Source organism: Fukomys damarensis, unplaced genomic scaffold (genome assembly GCF_012274545.1).
Source record: "Fukomys damarensis isolate Sample0158 unplaced genomic scaffold, DMR_v1.0_HiC HiC_scaffold_17, whole genome shotgun sequence".
NCBI classification, from domain to species: Eukaryota; Metazoa; Chordata; class Mammalia; order Rodentia; family Bathyergidae; genus Fukomys; species Fukomys damarensis.
In genome coordinates, this window is record NW_022900929.1 from 51,718,674 (window position 1) to 51,734,573 (window position 15,900).

At 34.7% G+C, this 15,900-nt stretch overlaps 1 pseudogene; it reads left to right on the forward strand.

Annotated features, from left to right (window-relative positions):
• The first annotated feature begins 8,287 nt into the window (after positions 1 to 8,287).
• Positions 8,288 to 8,459, forward strand: LOC117286672 (annotated as a pseudogene).
• The last annotated feature ends 7,441 nt before the right edge of the window (positions 8,460 to 15,900 follow it).

The following is a 15,900-nucleotide window of genomic DNA, read 5'->3' on the forward strand; positions in this document are numbered from 1 at the left end:
ATTCATCATATTTATGTTTACTTAATTCAGTTTTGGTAATTCATGTGTCTAAGAATCTGTCAGTTACTTCAAGATTCTGCAATTGTTGGAATAACTTTTTCATAATTTCTTTTTAATTCATTATTTTTGGTACATTTTAGATATACAAAATGCTAACATTCGTTATTGTGAATTTGTGCCTTTACACTATATACCTTGGTTCTTAATTTTTTCCTCATTCCCCTGCCCTCCCTTCAACTCCTCTACCCCTCACTATTTACAAAGACTTTGTTTCCATTTTGTTTTCCTTTTCTCATATTAATTTCTTTCCCTTCTTTCCTTTCCCCTTAGACTCCAAACTCCCCTTCCCTTTGGATCTTTTCTTTCTATTTCACATTATCTATTATACATTTTAATCCTTATTTACAGTTTCAGTTTCTCACACCAGAAAAACTATTCAGTATTTAAACATGTTTGTCCTACTTATTTCACTTAAGATTATAGACTCAATGTATATTCATTTAGCTATAAATATCTCTAGTTTATCATTCATTATGGCTGAGTAGGACTCAAATTTATTTTTAAAAAATACACATTTTCTTTATCCAGATTCCCAATGATGGGCAATTGGGCTGTTTCCAAGTTTTAGCTATTACAAAATGTGCCATTATGAAGAGGGGTGCACATATATCCCTGTGCTATGATTCATTTAATTCTTTTGGAAATATACCCAACAGGAGAATACCTGGGTCAAAGGGAACTTCCAATCCTAGTTCTTTGAGGTATATACATACTGATTTCCACAGTCTCCACTCCCACCAAATGTGGAGAAGGGCTCCTTTTTCCCTACAGCTCTACCAATATTTGTTAACGGTTGATTTCTTGATAGCAGCCATTCTTTCTAGGGTGAGGTAGAACCTCAGTGTTGTTTTCATTTGCATCTCTCAAATGACCAGTTCTGTGAAACACTTTTTCATATGTTTCTTGGCTATTTCTACTTCTTTTTCTGAGATATGATTATACATTTCAGATGCCCATTTTTGGATTGGGTCTTTAAATTTGAGAGGTCTTAATACAAATATAATCTGTGTGTATGTGTGTAATAGTAGGCCTTTGTCTGAGGAACAGCTGATAAAATTTTTCCCACATTTTAGTTGTCTCTTCTCTCTGTTGTTGATTTCTTTTGCTGTACAGAAGCTTCTTAATGAGACCCCATTTTTTGATTCTTTGTGCTAACTCATGTGTAACTGAGGTTTTGTTCATGAAATCTTCTCCTATGCTGATGTCTTCAAGAGTTCTGCCTAAACTCTCCTCCAGCTGGTTTACTGTTTCTGTTCTAATATTTACATATTTAATCCATTTTGATATTAGTTTAGTGTATGGTGAGAGATATAGATCTAGTTTCAATCTTTGGCTAGTTGAAACCTAATTTTCCAGCACCATTTATTAAAGAGGCTGTCTTTCCTATGGTGAGGGTGTTTGGCTCCTTTCTTGAATGTGAAGTAGATGAGTGTGTTTGGAGTTGTTTCTGCATCTTCTAATCTGTTCCACTGGTCCTCAGGTCTGTTTCTTTTCCAATACCATGCTGTTTTATCACAGTAGCTTTGTAGAATAGTTTCAAGTTGGGGATTGTGATACCCCCTAGCTTGTCTTTGTTTCCTAGCATTGCTATTCTAGTTCTCTTCTTGTTCCAAATCAATTTTTTGATTGTTTTCTCAAGGTCTGTGGAGTACGCTGCTGAGATTTCAGTTGCGATTGCATTGAATCTATATAGCATTTTGGAAATATGACTATTTTTACTATGCTGGTTCTTCCTACTCAGGAGCAAGGGTTGTCTTTCCATTTTCTGATATCCTTTTCAGTCTCTGTTTTTCAGAGTGCTATAATTTCAGAGTAGAGGTATTTGATTTCTGTCATTAGGATGATTCCTAGCTTTTTCATTTCTTTTACGCTTACTGTGAATGGAGTTGTTTCTCAGTTCCTTTTTCAGGGAGTCTGTTGTTCACCTACTCTACCATATTTGGTTATTAACACTGCATGCATCTCATGACATGCTCAGCTAAATGTCTTGTAGTATTCAGCAGTGAAGTCATCAGGGCCCAAGCTTTTCTTAAAGAAAGGTGAAGAAGGGAAAGGAATACTGGGAATAGATAAAATAAGAATGAACAAGGAGAATAAATGCAGAAAGGGATAATTAAAGGAGAAATGGAAAAAAGACCAAGAGAGACTAGAATAAGAGAAGAAAAAACTTTAAAGAAAAAAAATTTAAAGTAGAAATAAAAACTATTAATATTGACAGTGAATCGATAAGCAATGAAGAGAACCCAAAACTCACACACACACACACACACACACACACACACACACACACACACACACCAAAAAACACACCTAAATATTCCACATGGCTGTTCTACCAGAGAATCAATTTCCATCCAATTTCCTTCTTACTGTATTCATTGTCTGCTTGCAGGTAACCAAGCTAAATTTTTGTGGCCTACAAACATAAAGCAGAGGAAAGATTGGCTGCTGGAAAGATTAGTGTTAAAAATAGATCAAGTACTTTACAACAAGACAATAGGAAGAATGCCTTAAGAGTATGTGAGAAAACATAAAGACCCCACTATTTTGCAGCCTTAAAATCTAAGAGTGAAATACTTCTAAAGAGAGCCCCAGAACACCATGGCCACAGCCTAAGGAATGGAAATGGATTCCCCAGGACTCAGTTTAAGGTGCTTAATCATCCAGGCCTGCAGAGACCTCTGCAACCACCAGGAAGATGCAGAAGGGATCAGCTACTGCTCCATCTGGAAGCTGTGCCTAGCATCATCCATATGATGTTGGTTTTATGTGCATACAGGATACAAGAGTTGTGGGGCTGGGCAGGTTTTCATGCAGATTGGAGAAGAAATCCTGGGTGGACTCAGTGTGCTCCTGAGAGGGCAGAGTATGATCCTGTGAGAGAAAAATCAAAAGCACAGTGGAGATCCTGAGATCTTGAAAAAGCCAGGAATGTGGGACATCTGAGGAAAGCCTTAAGGAGTGAGAAAAGTCAGCACAAAAGAGAGGCCATGAGGGCTATAACCACTTGCCATGGCATAGGAGTAGAGAGACCCAGACCCTTTGACATCTCACCGGTGTGGTGAACATGGACTTGTGTAATTTAATGTCTTCCCATATGGATTTCTGTCTTGCATTCATCCCATTTCTTTCTACTCCCCTATTTCTCACTTGTGGAATGGGAATGTTTGCCTTGTGCCTCTGCATGTCACCATAGTTTATCACTTTCGTTTTCACAGGAGGTGCACACCTGAGAATTTGCCTTAGTTGTTTACAGCTAAGAGGAGACTTTGAATTTGGACTTTTCAAGGATGCTGAAACTGTTAGGACTTCGGCAATGCTTAGAGATTGACTAAAAAAATGCATTTTGCATAAAGGAGTGAGCATGAGTCCTTTCGGGGCTAGGGACAAAATGTTACGACTTATACTTGGATGTCCCACTGCAGCCCTGAGAGCTCATAGGTGAGGCTTTTGGGACGTGAATGGATTATGGGTGCATGATACTCAGTGAATTAATCCACACATGAGTTTGTAACTAAATGTGGTGTTTGTTATGAAACGAAGACTGACGAAGAAGGTGGGTTACTGAGGGCATGATCTGGAAGTGTCTGTCTCCCTCCTTTGTCCCTTGCTCTCTCGCTCTGCTTCCTGCTGCCATCCGAGGAGTTATTTATCTTTTTCCATACCCCTCTGCCATTTACCTTGGAGCCAGTGGACTATCACTGAAATTGCTAGAAATTGTGAGCCAAAATAACCTTTCTTCCTTAAAGTGTGGATGTTAGATATTGTGCCTCAGTAACGAGAAAGTAACTAAGATGCTATATACAACTAGTGAACCAAAATTCATTAAAGACTGATTTGTTGATTTGTCACAGGTTGCCTATGATTGTACCTAATAACATAATTAAAATACCCAAGTAAGCCAGGCATGGTGGCACACACCTGTAATCCCAGCACTCGGGAGGCTGAGGCAGGAACATCTCTGTGATTTCAGGACCAGCCTGGGCTACATAGTGAGTTCTAGGTCAGTCTCGATTACATAGTGAGACCCTGTCTCAATAAATAAATAAATAAATAAATAAATAAATAAATAAATAAATATTAAAAATACCCAAATAAGTAATTTTGTTTGTTCATCAATTTACAAAGATTTTCTGCTTAATTTGGCCAAGACAGATTTACATTAGACTAAAGGGCTCTGCTAAGAACTATGAATAGACTGACAAAATAAGGAGCTCTCATCCTGGTATTCTCTTACTTCAAGATAAAAACAACATTGCCTTCAACTTCTATTCAATCCAATTTCTTGTTTGTATACTAATTTTCTCAAGTGTTTATTCAATTTCTCAAGTTTTGTATTTTGGTGATTATCACAAGCTTGCATGAATTTTATCATGCAATACATTTTTCCTTTACAATACTGCTTTTCACAATTGGTTACTTGGCTAATCTATGTTAAAGTTGCAGACATAGTAGACTATCTAGCTACTTAGTATTAAATGAATATCATTACTTATACATCTCTTTTACTTCCTTGGTCATTATAGTATAATCTACATATATTTTAGTACTGAAAAACAATAACAATTTGTTACAATCAATATTCATATGTCATCATTTATTGCCAAAAATTTAGGCCTTGCTAAGATTTGAGGTTTTCTCTAGTTTTAAAATATTCTATACTTACAGTAAGTGGGTTGGAAAGAGAGAATATCAGTCTCCTAGAAGCCTTTTCCTTAAGGCTTTTTAAAATTCTTTTTAAAAATCTATTCTTTCAAAATCATACCTCTCACAATGAAAACCAAATTGAAATAGTCTCTGGCAGCTCTCTGAAGTTGTTAAGCAACTACGTGAGGAGAAGTGTGATTTTGGAGAGTCAGAGAAAGTTGTATTTGACATAACCTAAATTCACTTAGAGATACTCTGAGTGGATAGTTGAAATTAACTGGCATTTGAAATTGAAAAAAAAAGAATATTGACTTTGAGCTAAGTTATTGAAGAATCTAATTCACAATTTCTCTATTCAGGGCACAAATTTCCCCCCAAATCGAAGCATGCTTGCAAATTTCTAATACTGATGCATGGTGCTTTGAAATATAGACAATAAATCAGTTGTGCTTGGCTTCCTTCAGAGCACCTGACATGCATCCTGAAGAAGGCAAGAGCAATTGCAGCGTACCAGATACTGTTAGGAACAATCCCATGGGCTTCAACTCAATTCAGAGATTTTAATATTTATATAGAAATCTCATTTTGAAGGGCCTTCTTACACTGCTTCTAACAGCTTCTATGTTGTTTATAAGAACAATGCACTTCAAAGAAATGCTGAGAATACATGGGCTAAACTCCAGCCACTGGTGTATGATATGCTACTTTTACCTTACTAGCCCAGGTTGTCACGTGAATATACAGCCAAGTGGAACATGAAGACTTGCTTTTGAAATTTTCGAAATATTATTCCTATAAATAGTTAGAACACTCTACTTATATGTGCTACACATCTTTTCCATAATAATATGGTGAAAACCTAAACTTTATCCATGAAATGTAATTGGAATATTTAAGATGCAATCCTAGAGCACCTGATATATTATGTAATTGTAAACCGTAAACATGTATTATATAGGAGTAACATATTATTTTGGAAATGCACACTTCACATAGCTATGAAACACTGAGGTAAATAAGTAATACGAAGAACCTATACTACTTTTGAGCATAGTGTAATATGTTTTTATGATTTTTTTAATACTCGTGACTTGATTATTTAATCCCAGTAAAATAAAAGTTGGCATATCCAAAATTCACTTAAAAGCTTATAGAGTGCATTTTATATATAAAATGCTTGCACTAATTTTCTAGTGCATAAGTAATAATTCTCATAATGGAAAATAATGACTTCTAAGTCTTCCTCCTTGACTTCGAATGTTTGTGTGCGAATGTCTTCTGATTTTCTGTCATAAACTTGCATAAGCCTGTAGACTGACAAACTGGCTCTTGTTCCTAAGGAACTGCCTTGTAACTATACACTCCAATTAATCAAGGTCATTTAAATACATTTTACATGAAGCACCTAAAGCTTCATGTGCCATTTTGTGTGTTTATTAAATTACTAATCAATATGCTACACCACAGTCACCACAAGGATCTTAGCTACCAGAGAATGTGACATGAATTAAAATCATTCCAGCTGTCGTCCGCAAACAAAATTAGTGTAAGCCATTATTTTTCATGGTACGGAACAATGGAATGTGTTCGGAATGGAAAGAATCACCATCAGTATTTTACCAAGACTGCTTTATTTTAAACTTTAACAAACCTTGTATTAAACTGGCTTCGATTTCACTTTCTTTCTCCAACATATTACCTCCACGCTATTGGTAAAGTAATTTATTCCATCCTCTATGGAGAGCCGGGATCTTATTTGCCAGCATATTTATCTTTGCTGCCACTACACTGTCATTCATCTGCAATCTCCACAGAGGGCCAGACCTGCGCAGAATTGCAATTAGGATTGATTCGACTACATCCAGGCCACAGAACTGACACTGACAGGGTGACCTCGTGAGGATTTAAGATGCTGGGTTAGAAAACACACACACATAGGCACAGAATAAGTGTTTACATTCACAATTCTCCATGTACTGTACTTATAATTTGGAACACAATAGCCGCTTCCCTTCATTTCTAGCACCATAATGAAAAGCTAAACAGCTTTGAAGCAGTTTTGGAAACCTAAAAGAAGAAATTACCTGCAAATCTCTATATTGAGGTTAAAACAGCCATTTCTAAAGAACAGAAACCTGATTTCCACTGAGGCTCTGTGCCGTAAGCTTTCTCTTGCATCTGTGCGGAGAGGAAATAGAACGCAAAGTAATCCAGATAAAGTTGCTCTGCTCCCTCCACCTCTTCAGGACACATCCTCGGCAGTCTCCGAAAGCGCATCACCCGTGTGTCAGTTAGACGGGCTAAGAGAATTTCCTAAATAATTCTTGGTTCAGTGGGACAGTTTTGAAAAAGCAGGAGGTGCAAGCACAGGCGATAACTTGAGTTTTTTTCTGACCTGTCCGGTGTAACACGTCGTCTCCCTCCGCAGTTTCTGTGCTTTACATTAGGGGTCATCTGTTATAGATGACCTGTCCTCATCCCTGCTGCATAGTGGAAAGGAGGAAAGTTTGCCACTGGGGGATGAGTCACACTTATTCTGGAGAGTGGAAAGGAAATTGGAAAGGGATAATAACAGTAGCTGAGAAATCTTCTCTAAGTAGATTTTCTTGACGTTTGTCTCTCGGGAAACAGAATCTTGCTCTCCCAAAGGGATGATGTTGGATGGGTAAGAACAATTTGATGTAATCTAATAAGGGAAATGAGAACATCACAGAAAGCAAAATTCAATAAAGAAAAATCAAACAGAGCAAAGGGGAGGATTATGTAGTTTGGTGAATAGAATAGGGGATGAGGTGTCAAAACTCCTTTATTCCTTTTTCTGCTTAACGAAGTCATTTCATGAAAAAAAGATTGAAAAAAAAAAAAAAAACTCCTCCACTCCCACAATATAGTGAAACTTTGTCCAAAAATATTTTAAGTTTTTAAGGTGCACTTTGATTAATTTTATGAGGGAAAGAAAGAATCCTATTCTGTGAAAGACTTCATTTTTCCCTGTAGTGAAAGAAATTGCAGTAGCAACCTGTTTTTTCTTTCTATTCTACAAAGAAAACTACTGAAAATGCAGCTGACTCTTTACAAGAAATTTTCATCATTGTCCACAAAAATACAAGAAATATGTAGAATTTCTTCAGCTATCACTGAAACTCTTTCCTATAGATTTGCTATAATCTTATTTCTCAGAGGTTTAAGGATGGATTCTGCTAACAATATGCATAGAATTCAAAACAGCATCATACATGAAATACTCTTGGATAACAATGAGTTAATTGTTTCTATAAGAATTATTACTATTCTTTTTAATTGAAAATTATAATACTATTTATCATCATGGTACTTTGCATATTTTCTCACCCTGAACCAGAAAAATTGCCTACAAAATAAGGGAAAATTTTTGTTCAAGTATCTGTTGCCCTTTTATCTAAAGTAGCAAGAAGACCAGGAAAGAGTAACATATTCATAAATAGTCTAAGAATTCATAAAAAGAGTTTTATAGGTAATTATGACCCTACTTATGTAATTATTTCCTGTTTCTTTTCACAGTAATATGCTCACTGGGGCTGTACTTAGTAAGGGTATTCTCATCACTTCTTGGCCTTTTGGCTAAGATCAAGTGTAGTAAGCCAGGAGACTTGAATGATGGCTGGTATATGCACAACTGTCTCATCAGGCAGCTTTTTATTGTTTTCTTAGTAAAAAGACCAATAAAAGTGATTAGATCCATTTTTATCCACCAGTGGTACAAGCCACCTGATGGGACAGTCATGTATGCACTACCAGTGGTTCAATCTGGGGGGAAATATTAATCTGCTGCTATAAGGTATTCAGAGAATTCCATTAGAAGTAAAATAGTGCAGTTGTAACAGATAATTAACGTGACAGAAACCCCATGAAGTATGCAATAGTAAGGTCACTACACAAAGTCCGATTCATACTTTTGGAAGATGCAAGTTGTTTAATAACCATAAAGTAACTTGGTGTGGAGGCAGATGAATCCCATTAATCAAATATTGACATGTACTCTTGAATACTTTCTTTTTTATTTTAGAAAGAATGTGGTGGCTGGGTCATAACTGTGCAAATTTTTTTGGCATTGCATATAATATACAATAAACTTGGAGTTTTTTACCATCTAAACATTTTATCATTGAAATATTTAAAAACTGAGCTTATAATCATGAATGTATGAATTCAGAGCAAAAGAAGTTAATATTTTCTGCTGTTCAATTTCATCTATAAGTCATAAAGAATTTTTATTAACAACGTTATTAAATTACAGCATTTCAGTAAACCCTATAGTTCTTATTATTGATCTCTAACAGTTTTATTACTCAACAAAATCTATCATTGAATCACTTTCATACAATGGATATGTTTCATTAAACTTTTTATTCACTGTACTTCCATTGTTCATATGCATATAAACTTATTTAAATCTCTTATTAGATTAAATGAGGGACCCTAATATAATACAGCTGTAATTATTAATTACATCATGCCCCTTTTACAAGTTTAAGGTATTTATAAGTTGGTTTATGCTATTCACTTTAGCTTCTGACTCAGTTTTAGCTTGGATTATATTTTTTATTTTGAAGTGTTCATCTCAAACTATAGGCCAGAGTTTATTAACTATAAAATATAAATATTATCATATTATAATATTATATGTATTATAATAGACTAGATAGAAAATTATATAAAATATTCTTATTCATCAATAATTTAAGTAGCATTTATTCTGTTATTATCCACTACATATGAAATTTATATTTTACAAATTGAGATATTTTCAACTGCAGATTACAGAAACTCCTGTTAAATTTATTATATAATAAGGCTATTTATTATTTCATATAACACATGGTTCAGAACAAATACCCTACAAGAGCTGCTTTACCCTCTGGCTCAATAAATCATCAATAAAACACGTGTTTGCAATCGTTCTGCTCAACCAACCTTAACACATATGTGACAATTTTGCATTATGTTGGTAAAATGATAATAACCACTTCTGGAATCATGCATATAATATCAATACTCAGCCATGAAATTTGTCCATTCCTTTTGGCTTGCTCTTTTAGACAAATGAGAACATTTAGAAGAGGATTTTATAGCCTGTTTCTCTCAAATACTATTATTTCTGCTCACATCATGCCCACATCTCAGTCAAGTACTAGCAAGGAGAACATGAACCAGAGTAATTGTGTTAGACAGAATAATAATGACTAAACTTTAATGTGCATACTAATTATTTAGGCTGTGGTGGTGACGCATATGGCACAGGGGACTCTTGTATCATTGCAAGTTCTAAAAGGTTCATCATTGCTGATCGAGAGGAACTGTGAAAACACAGATCATGAGCTCCTGCTTGAAAGGAATGTCCATTCAGTGTGTCTTTCATGGGGTGAGATAATCTGTTTCTGTAAGTCCATAGGAGATCCTTAATGCTTTTGCTTGATGCTATTCCTTAATGATATTGGTTTAGTGTATACACTGATCAGTTCTCTTAGAGAATCAGGAAGAACATTTTGGATTTGAAAAATAAAATTAGGTAACTACTACTATGAAGTTTGAATAAGAGTTTTAAATTAAAGTACTGTAAGAAACAGAAAACACATTTGGCCCAAGATTCTCACTTACAAGGAAATTTATATAAATATCAACATCATAAACACCTCTGAAAATGCTTGTTACTATTCAGCTTCATGGTTAATTTTTCAGAAATGCATCTGGTTTTTCACAGACTACTGAGATATTCTCTTTATCCACCTCCATATTTCTTTCTTTTTAATTTCATTCTGGAGTTTGTTTCTTAGAGTAATTCACTAGCTTCTTATCACTATTATACAAGTTTCCCCAATTCCTATGCATCCTATTGTAGCAAGTTCTACCTAGGCTTGAATTTTAAACTGATTGTATAACTTTGCTATAAAAAAGGAGGTCTGGTATGAACAGCATTGACAACATCTTGGAACTTGTCAGCAACATAAGTTTTCATCCCTTAAAGCAGATATGATTAACCATAATCTGTATTTTATCAGCGTCCCCAATTGCTTCACAAGCACATTAAAGTTTGAAAAATACTGTCCAGTTGTTCCATTGCAGGCTCTACCAAACCAGGGGTGTTGTAAATCCAGAGGGTAGGGGTGTGTTTTTAATCTATTCTATAGAGGTAAGAGAAAAGTCAATTGTCTATATACTATTTTCCCTTGCCTCTTGAAATACAAATTCTATCCAAGACACAATATTGTTTGGTTACACAAAATATTAATCTGCAACATATTCTCTTGATGTAAATTAGAAAAAAAATGCCTGAAGTCTTAAAATGCTATTTAATTTTTTTCATTTCCTAGATTTCAAAAGTCCTAATATGAGACTAGTCACAAACTCCAAATAGAAGATATGTTCTTACTATTCAATAAATTGCCATAATCTCTCAATAATGAAAATTTCCTTTTAAGAACTGGAGAGAGAAGAAGAAATAGATGGAATTAAGTCTACCATTGTCATGAACCACTTCAATATGATTGAATGCACAGGTAAATTTGTTTTGCTTACACAGTGTCAATCTTCAGGAAGAATTGTAAATTTGTTACATAAAATGACATTTTTTTTATTTTTAAAACTATACTGATGAAAATCAAAAGAGACGATGCCAGTGAATGTGTTTTGATGAAGTTAACTGCTCTATGTGGAAGGTGTTATTATTATCTTTAGTTTGGGATTCCAGGGCTGAATTTCACTTCTTGTAAACTTGCTCATACCTAAACAATTTTAATTCATTCTATGGCTAAGATGTCATTATCTTGTATCAAATGATCTACTAAATTCTATATATATTTCATCTAAGAGTATACCTTCTGTCAACTCATTTGCAATGATATCAAGTAAATCCATCAATCAATTTTTTTTCAAACTTATAAGTCACACGTGTAAATACCAAATAGTTTCTCTGGTGTGAATAAACTATAATAGTACATAAGATCCTAATGATATAATTGGCAATGTGAAATAGGAAGAAAGGGGCTAATGATGTAGGGAAAGTGGGATGGGTAGGGGAAAGGTAATAAGGGAAAAGAAAAATATATGAGAAAATGAAAAAAATGGGAATGAAGGGTTTGTAAAGGGGGAGTGGTGAAGGGAGGGCAGGGACAAGGAGAAAAAATGAGAACCAAGACCTGTCATGTAAAGGTACAGGATTCCAATAATGAATGTAACTGCACTGTATACCTAAAATGTACCAATAAACTCAATGAGGAAAAAAAATTTTCAAACTTAACTTACTTTTGACAAAAAAGAAAACTCATTTTCACATGTACTTTCTTTTGAACATGCTTATTTTTATATTTGTGTTCCTATTTCAACAAGAAAAAAGAAAGGTTATACACTAAAGGAATTATTTTAGTGGGCTTTTAAAAAATTAAAATAAAGAAGTAATCAGCTTCAGTGTTTTAGGAGATGCTAAAAAGTTAATTCTAAAATTGATCAAGACTTACACTAAAATAATCTGAACAATAAGGAATAAAAAGGGAAGAATCATTGTACATTAGAGCACACTATAAAGCCAAAGCAATCAAAATGTGGTGATAGGGGTGAGACACATAGATCAGTGGCATAGAACAGAGAGCCTAGAAATAGACTCATACAGATACACGCAAATGCTTTTTGTGAGGTTGTGAAAGCAATGCAGTGGATAAAAGACAGCTTTTTCAATAAGTGATTATGCAGAAGCTATAACGAAGAATGTGGACCTAAACCAAACAGGTTATGCAAAACAATTTAGACTGATCCCAGGTTTGTATATAAAGTGTAAAATTATAAAACTTTTAGAAAAATACACACCTTTGGTTGTATAGTTAATCTGTGTTTTTAGGCATAATGCTAAAAGCATAATCCATTAAATTTAAAAATTGATCATTTAGATCACATCAAACTTTTAAACAGCTCTTGCTTTGTTAAGTCTTATGTGAGGAGGATTTAAAAAAAAACAAGCCATGGAAAGGAAGAAAAGTATTTGCAAACCAAATACCTAATAATTGACAAGTATCCAAAATATAGGAGGGATATAAAAACTCAACAGAAGAAAGAAAATCTACCAGAGAAATAGATTCTAAATGATCAGGCAGCTTGCAAAAGAAGATATGCAGATGGTAAATTAACATACAGAAAGATTATCAACATTAGAAAATTTCAAATCAAAATCAAAATGACAAACTTCTGCATACCTGTCAGAATGACTAAAAAAAAAAAAAAGTAGCCACAAGCAAATGTTGGTGAGGTCTCAGAGAAACTAGACCATTCTTACATTGTTTAAGGGAACTCAAATGATGCAACCACTCTGGAAAAATAGTTTTACATTTTTTATTACATGCAATTACCATAGGACATGGTACTCAAACATTTATTGCAAAGTTATGAAAACTTATGTTCAACCCAAAACTTGTAATTTCATAAAGCACTTGTATCGCTAATACATTGGTAGCCAAATAGTGGATATAGCAGAGGTGACCTTCAACATGTGAACGTGTGAACAACATGTGAATGGCTAAATATTATGTACATGATGCTCATCAATAACAAGGAAAAAATTATTGATGCATTCAGTATGCAATGCTAAAAAATTGCATAGTGTAAGATCCATTATATAAGGTTATGAGATGAAAAATCACATAAAGGGGTTACAGAATATCGGTGGTCTATATGAGACCTCCCAGTAAATAGTAATGTGCACCAGGAAGGTAGGTGTGATTGTGAACCGAGAAGAGCTGCATAGGGGGTCTTTACATCGATGGAATATTCAGCACCTTGACCACAAAAGTAAAAACTTATATAGACCTAAATACACACACACACACACACACACACACACACACACACACACACAAACGCGCACTCACAAAAAATACAGGAATAACCAGAACATTTTAATACAATAAATAGACTGCATCACTGTGACGTTGTATCATGGTGTGCTGTGCTACAGTTTGCAAAATGCTTTCATTGTGGGACACTGAGTAAAGGGGATAAAGAGTAACAACGTATTTGCATGTGAATTTACAATGGTCTGAGTATAGGTTTCAATGAAAAAGAACTACTATATTAAAGGACAAGACATATTTGAGATAGAAAAGTTCAATTTATTTTTCAGTCATACTGTACTTTTTCTTTCCAGTTTTGTCTGGAAAAACCTTTGTGTCTGAAGTGGCAAAATAATTTAGCAATGGATAATTTTCATTGTAGAAAGCCATTTAGATAAGCATGCACACGCAATCACTGTGTCGGGCAAGAAACTAAACAATATTCACAATCACGTTAACATGGCCTACAACACTGACACTGGCGAACTGCAACTCCAATCAGTTATGGCTAAAACATACAGATTTTCATCTATTGGATGAAATTCATTTAGTACTTTATGGGCACTTAAAAACGTTTCATCTGGAGAAAATCTTTTATGAAAAGCAGTACAGTAAAGACAGACCGTGGGCTGGTGCATCAAACAGCAGGTTCTGACAAGCGGAAGTGCTGAACACCGTGCTAAGTGTATAAATGAGCCAGAGCCCTTGTTGAAAGCCGTGCAATCAATCTCATTTTGAAATGAGTGGGTTACCTTGACGATAGTTTTGTTTGTGTGCTTGAAACCCACCCGAATCCGCCATCATTATCACTGAATCTTTTTTTTTTCCCCCTAGACAATCAAACATCTTTTTTGAAGAGCTGGTTCTCAGAACTGCTCCGTTTATTTAATCTATCAGCATCAAACTTTTAATTCATTTGAAGGGAAAAAAAAGGAAGACTTATCACATAACTTCAGTGATGTTGGACTCTATAAAGGCAGAACATCTATGGTGTAAACTACTGAGGCTTAAGGTATACTCCACAAATCACGAAAATCACCTGTTCTCTCCCTTTCCTTGATCACTTAGACCTTCCCAATTAAGGGATTACCAAGTCATCTACACGTTTTAATTATCTGGGGCAGTTCTGCAGTTTTATCACTACCTTAGTGTTAAGTAAATAAGTAGGGAAATTCACAGCCATGATGAAAGATGCAGTCTATATTTCTGGGGTGTGGGGGAATAGAATACAGAGAGCCAATTAATTTATTGGAAAGTTTCAGCCACAGTTAAAGCAATCCCTGCTAACCTTTCACACAAGCATACACACAGGTTTGTTTTGGTGTCACTGCCCTCAGCAAAATGCAAATGAGTGTTAAGAACTTCTCATGAGCTGGAAGAACATAGGAGGTATTTTGAAATAGAGAGTATTTTTAAATTAACCAATGCAGAAGAATAATAAGAAATATAACTATACTATGAGTGGCTTAACATTTCATAGGAAGCCTTTTTATTTTTCCCCACTTCAGCTAATTGGATCATTTCCACATGAATGAAATACATGCTAAATTATTTACAGATAATTACATGGCTGTGCTGTTGCTAAAATATTAAGACACACTTGTCTCCCAGGAAATGTTACAACAGAAACAGGCACATCATGAAATGAATAGATGAAGGGGTAATAAAGAAGAGTTATTAGAAAGGCCTATAGAACTAATATATTACTATTAAAATCAATTTAGCTTTTAGAATGACTGGTACTTCTAAAACTTGTTTTTATCCTCCCATTTACCAAGAATACTGGCTTAACTATCAGACCTTTACATTTTCTTGATCTAAAAACTTGTATCAGAAATTGGACAAGAACTATTTTAACTAGATTTATAAGCAATATTCCACCCCCGATTTGTTTGCTGTCCGCCATGACTATGAAACGAGGGTGCCACAATCTGTAGGGCAGCAGAAGCAAGCGAGCTGTTATTTTTCTCATTATTAATATCTAAATAAGTATGGCATTTTGCATTAGTGGACAATGGAACAGTGTTTGCATGTGGACTAATTGTACGTAGTAATTCTGGGTACTGTGCTCAAAAGACACTGTGGACACTAAGTACATTTTTACACCATTGGACTCATGTTATTTTGTAGCTAATGAAATTGTATGTGACCTAAGAAACAAAAGTCTTTGAAACATTAGGTTCTTATGGGGTAAAATAGTGTTATTTAAGTTACACATCTACAAGCTATTCTTCCTACACTCTACCGCCAGCTAATAAAAATAATTACTTTTTTATTATTTGATCTCACTGTATTTGTCTGTCATTCAAGGAAGGGTCTTGACTTAGGGTGTTTGTGT